Below are 9,739 nucleotides of genomic sequence, written 5' to 3' on the forward strand. Positions count from 1 at the left end.
GCCAGGACAAAGAGTTATCCTCAACACTGTAAACTGTAGTCAGTATTTTAAATTTGCAGGTTTCAACAAGTTAATGCTACTTCTTGCTGGAAAACATGAAATTTCTGGAAATCTGTCATCCATGTACTTTTTGGGAGAATTTTTAGACTTCTTAAGGTAGTAACAAAAACATTTCTGAGAATTACTTTAAACAGGTTAAAGGTATTTATATTAGTCTTGTTAAAAAATGTCCATAGATAAGAAATGAACATAAAAATATGCATGATTGTATTTAGAGAAGTATTGGAACAGGATTATATGCAGTTAATACAGCTGTGACTGTTGGGACAGAATAAGGAATATTTTAAGACAGATTTATCTTAGATATCTGATATTGTTGTAAAACAGTGAGCAAAAGAAGAGGTGCACAGTCAAACCGTGACTTTTGGGACAAATTTGGTGCATCTAAGGATACGAGCCACTAGCATGCATGCAGTATTATGAAGAAGGTTAGGATATGGTATTAAAGTGGTGTCTATTGACTAATGAAAAAGTCAGGTTACATACATTTAAAGCTTCCTGTATTGTTTATTGCACACAGCAAATAATAATAAATGTATAAAAATGCTATTTTGGCTATATTTTTTGAAAAACCATCAAACGAGGAAATGCTGTTTTTCTTTAAAGCGAACTGTTTCCTGATAAAAGTAGATGGCTGTGCTATAGTACAAACACCAAAAAAGATCCATATAATCTAAAATTTGTTTTGGGCACGCATGTCTAATAAATTAAAAAATGCATGTCACGCTAAAATGGCAATTTTTCACGATCTTCTTCAACTTTAGAGTGTCAATTCTTCGAAACCAGTTGCCCGATTCTTCTGAAATTTTCAACACAGAAAGGGTCAAACGTTTTAAAATGAAAATAATACAAGAAATGTAATTGAAAAAAGAAACCTTGCTTTTTAATGCTTTCAAACTGGCTTCATTAAAAAAAACTTATTTTGCTCTAGGCCTTATATCATTGGTCTTAGCATAATGTTTCACTGTGTTAGAGGTTGAATCAGATCTACTTCTGCTTTCCAAATTTGCTGCACACTTTATTTTGCTGATTTAGAACAATTTTTTCTTTCTAACCTAATAGCTTGAATATTATGTCTTCAAAATCATTTGTCTTGTTTTCCTTTAAAGATTTCACAGCAATGTTTGTTTAAAATGTATGTACATGTATAGAGTGATTGCAACAGGATTCCAGTCAGTTCAAGCTAAGCTGAGCCGCCAGGCTGGCTACTGTTGTTGTGCTCTTAGTTGTCATTTTCTTCATATATTTGTAGAGGGGCTTGTTTTCAAATAGATCACACAAACCCTCGTGGATTCTAATTTCTCTTTATATGCTGGAAAGACCTAAAACAGTATGTAGCAAACATGATAACACGGGGAAGGAAGTGTTACACGAAGGATGGAGTTCTTCTGATAACCTGTCATGATAATTGCTACGGAGTTCCTGGAAAAAGTTACAGAGTTCTTCTGATGTCTGAATGACGAACCAATGAATCGTTGGATAAAATACTATTATTTATCTTTAAATAGAGAGAATGAGATGTAAAACTGAAGTTTGATGATCAAGGTTGCCTGGTGTCTTGTGCTATACGTTAGAAAAACTGTTTAGTCTAATAATCAGCGCCACTTCTTTGAAATCCTTTGAATCCTTTTAGGGAATACAATGACCAAACCTTATTTGATCCTGTAATACTCATTATCAGACAAGATGTGGTGTCAACATCTTTTCCACCGAATGTACAATAATATTGGGACTGTAAAAAGTAACAAAACAAGTTCTGTTAAACAATTGTAAAGATATAGGTCCAATCAGTTCTACAGCAATCATATCGCACAAAAGTAGGTGTTTCAGTATTACACACAAAAGAACAAGCAGTGCATATTTCACCATACTCATGGAATGGTCGTTTATTACACGACTGGTATCGAACGATTCCTTTCAATCATTAAATCATTTAATAACTAGATCTATCACTGAAGGTGATGAATACCTCCATATAATATGGCGGCTAAATTGCATATTTTCTTAATTTATTGACTTTTAAAAGAATTAAGGTGAAGGTCAAGGTGACATGTTCCTTGGGCTCATGATGGTAGATATGCATGTAAAATTATTTGAACATCCAGAGTGAAGTTTAAGAGATATAACTGTAGACAGCCTGACATGGCTCTAATATATAGCCCTTGGGAATAAGCAGTCTTTCAATAACCTACCAAGCCCGCCCGCTTAGCTCAGTAGGTAAGAGCGTTGGTCTACGGATCGCAGGGTCGTGAGTTCGATCCTCGGGCGGGGCGTATGTTCTCCGTGACTATTTGATAAACGACATTGTGTCTGAAATCATTAGTCCTCCACCTCTGATTCATGTGGGGAAGTTGGCAGTTACTTGCGGAGAACAGGTTTGTACTGGTACAGAATCCAGGAACACTGGTTAGGTTAACTGCCCGCCGTTACATGACTGAAATACTGTTGAAAAACGGCGTTAAACCCACAAACAAAAAAAAATAACCTACCAGTTTTTCCTGGTTCATCCTTAAGCTTTTTATTAGGGTCAAGTAGTTCCTCTTCTGTCTCTGCTGGCATCTGCCAGATTTCGTCTACTTTCACAGCAGTTGCAGCCAAATTTTCTGGGACATGTCAATGATGTCATTGAGCAAAGTTCCATGTAGCACTCAAGAGCTCATTTGGGTTCTGTTGTAGAATGCTGTTTGGTTAGTATCAACTTGAGCACTGGAAATTTGAGCATAAAACAATGATGCTGATTAAAAGTAATGTAGTGATTTATATTGATGCACTTACAGACATGCCAGCTTATTGAAATGTCCAATGTCAGATTGTTAGAAATCTCTTACTGATGTGGCGGAAGGACTGTTTACAGTTGGAGGGCGGTACTTAAAAAACGAAAGAATGTTCTTCACTACCCTAAGACATACAAGGTGCATATAGTCCAAACAGAATTCCTTGAAACAATCAGTGTCATAGTTACATTGCTGAGCATGTATTTGAAGATGGTTGTATTTCATAGCTGTAATCCCTTTTGATGTTGCCTCAAATATTTCAGCAGAATAGAAAATAACCCTGTTGTTTTCAAGTATCCTTTGATACAACATCTCTTACAAGCATAATTTCCTGTGTGTCCTTTAATACATTGAATTTTAAGGAATACTCTTTGTCAGTGCGTCGCAAACAAAAGCTTTTATTTAAACCTTTCTTATTTTTGTCATCAACTGTTAAACCATTTTCTTTTAGTTCCCGATATTCATTAATAAAATCATACAGAAAGCCTAGAAGGGAATTGGGTTTTGCTCTTCCATAGAAATGGCATACTTAAAGAAGTGGATCTAAACCACTGAATTTCCGAAGTGTAATATTTCGGCATGTGTTTCTTTCTTCTTTGTGCATAACAGTCAGGGGTGTAACTGTTTTAAGTTATGTAACCTATTTCAGTTACTTTTTCAAGAATTTTATAACCTGTATTAGTTATAAAATATAGTTAACTCAGGTAAGTTATTCAAAAAATGTCTTTTTGCTGTTCTCACAAAGCGACCTTTAAAGTGAAATTAGTAGCAAACTGAGGTTAATCAAATTCTCTTTTAGTCTGAGCATGACCTGATAAGCATAATGGGATAATAATGAGATATTAAGAGTTTTATGGCTTTAAAGCTTTTGCATAAAACTTTATCAGCCTTGCGTAAATTTTTTTTACTGCATAGCTGGAAAGATAAAAGGTCAAGGATTCAGGAAATAATTGCATGAGTCTCATTCAAAATGAGGAATTGGCACAGGAGGGCTTTGTAATATTTTATGAAAACTGAAACAAGTTATGAAAGTTTAACCAATAACTCAAATGGGTTATAAACTGCAATAACTTGAAACAGTTACACCCCTGACTGCATAATTAGTGACTTTGTGCTCTAGCTTGTACATGTTTTTAGCTCACCTGTCACATAGTGACAGGGTGAGCTTTGTGATCGCCCGTCGTCCGTCCGTCCGTCCGTCCACAAATTCTTGTGAACAAGATAGAGACAACATTTTGCAAGCAATTATGATCAAACTTGTACAAAACTTGTATTGGCATGATATCTCAGTTCCTTTAAAAAACTGGCCAAAACCCATCATGGGTTCTAGAGTTATTGCCCCTTAAAGGGCCAGAATTTGCTATTTTTGTGCATCAACAATGTCTTGTCTGCACGATAGTGGTTTCATTTATAATTTTATTTTAACCAAACTTGCACACAACTTGTATCACCATAAGATCTTGGTTCCTTTCTTCGACCAGCCAGATCCCATTATGGGTTCCAGAGTTATGGCCCCTGAAGGGCCAGAATAAGCTATTTTGACCTTGTCTGCACAATAGCAGCTTCATTTATGATTTGATTTTTACCAAACTTGCACACCACTTGTATCACCGTGAGATCTTAGTTCCTTTCTTGAACTGGCCAGATTCCTTCATGGGTTCCGGAGTTATGGCCCCTGAAAGGGCCAGAATTAGCTATTTTGACTTTGTCTGCACAATAGCAGCTTCATTTATGATTTGAATTTAACCAAACTTGCACACAACTTGTGTCACCATAAGATCTTGGTTCCTTTCTTGAACTGGCCAGATTCCATTATGTGTTCCAGAGTAATGGCCCCTGAAATGGCCACAATTAGCTATTTTGACCTTGTCTGCACAATAGCAGTGTCATTTATGATTTGAATTTAATTAAACTTGCAGAAAACTTGTGTCACCATAAGATCTCAGTTCCTTTCTTGAACCGATCAGATCCCATTATGTGTTCCAGAGTTATGGCCCATAAAAGGGCCAAAATTAGCTTTTTTGACCTTGTCTGCAGCATAGCAGCTTCATTTATGATTTGATTTTAATCAAACTTGCACAAAACTTGTGTCACCATAAGATCACGCAACAGGTTGCAGAGTTATGGGCCCTAAATGGGCCAAAATTAGCTTTTTTGACCTTGTCTGCACAATAGCAGCTTCGTTTATGATTTGATTTTAACCAAACTTGCACACAACTTGTATCGAACCAAGATGTTGGATCCTTTCTTGAAATGGTTAGATTCCTTTATGGGTTCCGGAGTTATGGCCCCTGATAGGGCCAGAATTAGCTATTTTGACTTTGTCTGCACAATAGCAGCTTCATTTTTGATTTGAATTTAATCAAACTTGCACAGAACTTGTGTCACAATAAGGTCTTTGTTCCTTTCTTGAATCAGCCAGATCCCGAAATGGGTTCCAGAGTTACGGCCCCTGAAAGGACCAAAATTAGCTATTTTGACCTTTTCGGCTTAATAGCAGCTTTGTTGTTCCTGTCCTTTGGGCTTTATCAGTCAAAATTTTGCTCGATGTAATCCTTTGGGCATAAAACTACTGGCCTGATTCGAAAATAATTTTATTTGAAGTAACTTTAAGAAAAATTTAACTATATTTTCTCATAATTCTTTTGATTGATCTGGATTATGATTCTTTGATCTTTTTGTCCTTAAGTGCAATAGTAACAGGTGAGCGATGTGCAAAGTTCTACCTTATAACATTTTGAAAGGACCATTAGACTTTCCCATAATACTGAAACAATATTTATAGTAGTTATATCTTGCAGGTCAGTCAGTGAACACTGTCTTTATACTTTTTGGTATCAAGTGGAAGGTGACTACATATAATATTGCACATCTAACTGTAACCATGAATTAATTTACCTCTGGTAATTTTCCTGGGGACTGTGTTACACCTGCCCTTGTTTTCCTTGATTTCTTCTTATTCTCAGCCTGCAGAAAGGGGGTAACTAAATATCATTCAATCCTCTGCATATCTAAACACTACTTTACAGGATTTTTTAAAGATGCCTTTTTATTCTGATCTTTAATGTCCCACAAATTTGCTGCAATATTTATAAAGTAAAAATGCAGGAATTTCGAAGAAATTGAGCATACACTGTCAGAAAACAAAAAGAAATTACAGATAAACTAATTTCAAATTTCTTTAGACAGCATAACTAGATATATATATATAAAGGTTATAATATGAGGTAACTGTAAGTTTTTTTTTTAAATCTTTTATCAGACAAGTTTTCAGATTTTTGCTAGTATTTGTCAGATAAACTGTGACTGGGCTACAGTGCTAACTCTGTGTCTTTCCATACATTTCAAATGATGTATACTTTTATATCTGTTCACAATTATGTAAGGATGGAGTCATGTAATATGAAACATATTTGACAGTCACCTCAGAAGATTTACTTGTAGTACTGATATTTTGTAATTCTTTTTGTGGCGACCTTCTTTGAGATTGCTGGCTATCTGCTTCTATTACAACAGGTTCTGCTTGAAGGCTTCTCCGAAGCTGAATAAAAAAGCTAAAAACATTAACTAGCCAGTCATGTTATAACAAGAGTTATGCCAAAATATTCAAACTGATACCATCATTGCTTACTTTTATTTCCTCAGTTAAACTAATAAAAAATTAAAGTTAAGCAATGTTTTATTTTGAGACTGCTTATTGTCGGTTACAGTTCCAGATTTAAAGCAGCAAACAAGAAAAGTTAGAAAACTAATGATATGAAAACTACTATTTAGTTCAGTAAACTGCCTGCCTACATATAAATGAAGTACTTTGAAAACGGGCATTAATCTAAACTTAATCATTTTTGGGCCCGCCTATATATGACTGAAGTTCTGTTGAACATGGGCATTAATCTAAACTCGATTAACTATTTATTTGAATAAAACAGAATATTCTGCTAACACCAAGGTCAGACAGCAACTGGAGGAAGAGTTCAGTTGACTGAATCTACTTTCCAGATTTTATTAAGTACTTCTGCCATGTCTTTCCGATCTTTCGGATCTGCAAATAAGAACATCGATATGATGTAAACATTTGATTTTTCTAATTATCCATGAACACCACATAAAATTTAACACCATATAACCTTTTTACAATATAAATGATACAGCCCTTTTTATATCATCTGTGGTATGGGGAGTGCAGATCAGTTATTTTGCATATAATAAGTACAAAAATTACAATTGTATAATATGCAAATTTTCATCCAGCATTTTTGTGACAGAGAAATATGCCACAGTGATTTTGAGTAAAACAGATGGTATTTAGACACAAAGTACAAAAGAATACTAAGATTACATACTGAGGGTATGCAATTTATCAAAATAATTGATGCGAAGACAGTAAACGTAATTTGTGAACAGTTACTATATATATTTAAAATTTAAATCACCATCATTTGTTAATAATATTTACAAGGATTAAAGACTGGAGTTGCCAGTGTGCATATTTTTGTGCATTCACTTTCATGTTACAAAAAGCTGTTTAATTGTTTTAAAATGCTGGTAATTTAGCAGGATACAAAGAATCGATCCCTTCATCAATAAATATTTATAGATATGATAGATAATTTGACTGTATATACAAATATTACAAGATGTTCAACCTTTAAATCTAAGTAAAACTGATCATAAATTATTTTATAAAGCAGATAGGTGTTGTATTTGTCAGAAGCTATTCACCTTCGGGGATCAGCTTGCACGACATCATGATCATTTTACTGGTCAGTTTATAGGGACAGCACATATGAATTGTAATTTACAATGCCAACAGGCAAAATTCATCCCCGTTGTATTCCATGGTCTCCGGAACTTTGATGCACATTGTTTATGTCAAAGCATAGGTGTATTTAAGGATAGTCGCCTTAAATGCATACCCCAAAATATGGAAAGATATGTTAGCTTCTCAATAGACAGTTTACGTTTTATAGATAGTTTTCAGTTTCTTCCATCTTCCCTGGAAACTTTGGTAGAAAGTTTGTCAAAAGATGGCTTAGAAGTGTTTTTATATTTACAAAGTGAGTTTCCAAAATTAGAGCTTGTTAGTTTACTAATGAGGAAAGGAATTTACCCCTATGACTATATGGATGATGAAAGCAGGTTTCTTGAAAAGGAACTACCTTCAAAAGAACATTTTTATTCTAATATTAAGAGGGAGCATATCTCAAATGTAGAATATAAACACGTCCAAAATGTTTCCATATATTCACATGTCAAAATTTAGGTGACTATCATGATCTTTACCTTTAAACTGATGTTTTACTTTTATGTGATGTATTTGAACAGTTTAGAAAAGTTCTCAAACAATATGAACTAGATCCCTGCCACTTTTACACCAGTCCAGGTCTGAGTTGGCAAGCATTATTAAAAAAATAACTGGTGTCACCCTTGAACTAATGACAGACATTGATCAAATCCTTTTTATTGAAAAGGGGATCCGTAGGAGTATAAGTCAGATATCAAACAGATATAAAAAGGCTAATAAATGAGTTCGTAGAGGACTATGATATCACTAAAACAAAAAGTTGGCTATCATATATTGACGCGAACAATTTATATTTGTCTGCGATGAGTCAACCGCTACCGTACGTTTACTTCAGATTCATGGATACTTAGAAAAAGACATGTTGTGGGATGAAATGTTTTTCCAAAGCTTAAAGGAGCAAAAGTGAGAACTCCACAGATTTTAAAGGGTGGAACACCCTAACCCATTTGAGAGAAAGCTTACGATTGGATAGTTGAAAGGCGAGGTGTTACAACCTATCGTTTTTACAAATGTCAAGCTAGCCATCGGTCAGTGCAATAAAATATGGTTAACTAAACATAATACATATCCTCAGGCTGAAATGGTACAGCGACCAATTGAAAGAGGAAATTATTATAATGATTATAACTTTAATTAGATCATATAAAAAGCTTAATCTTGCCCAAGAATGGCAACAATTTATCGTTCATGAATGGTGATAATTTAGGATTTTACATAATCCTGCATCTCAACACAGAAAAAATAATTAAAGCTGTTAGCATTATTTTAGCAATTGTGCATTTCCATTATAATTTAGAGAATTGTGTTTAATTATTTCTGAAACATTAATACAAAAATAATTACACTATCATTCCATGATAGATCATGCATTTGGGATTGCTCTTGTTGCTGTAATTGCTGATATTGAAACTGCTTCTCCAATTGCTGATATTGCTGGTGTTGTTGAAACTGCTCCTGTTGCTGCTAATATTGCTCCTGTTGTTGATACTGTTGTGCTTGCTGATGATTTACCTGCTAAGCAATATTGACTTTATATACCCTTTATGTCCTGAGAACCCACCCGGTTAGCTCAGTAGGTAGAGCGTTTGGTCTGCGGATCGTAGGGTTGTGAGTTCAATCCTCGGGTGGGGCATGTTCTCTGTGAAGATTTGGTGATGAATATTAAATTTCAAGTCATTCGTCTTCCACCTCTGATTCATGTGGGAAAGTTGACAGTTACTTGCAGAGAACAGGTTAGTACTGGTAAAGAATCTGGGAATGCTGGTTAGGTTAACTGCCTACCGTTATATGTCAGAAATACTGTTGAAACGGTGTTAAACCCAGCAGAAACAAAACAAAATTTATATTATGAGCTTATTCAATACCATTAATTCATATAATAATAATAATAATATGTATAAACAATGTATTAACAACTTACTTGCTGGAAGCTTATATCATAGACTTGGGCTTCCTGGACAAGCTTATTCAGTGAATGTGCCTCCTCCATAGTCAAACTTACACTTTAAGATTTCGTGAACTCGAATTTCCCTTCGAGATAGCATTTTGACATATCGCTAATATGGATGTAAGTCTTTCCATTGAAGGAGTTAACAGATAC

Source organism: Mercenaria mercenaria, chromosome 14, assembly GCF_021730395.1.
Source record: "Mercenaria mercenaria strain notata chromosome 14, MADL_Memer_1, whole genome shotgun sequence".
NCBI classification, from domain to species: Eukaryota; Metazoa; Mollusca; class Bivalvia; order Venerida; family Veneridae; genus Mercenaria; species Mercenaria mercenaria.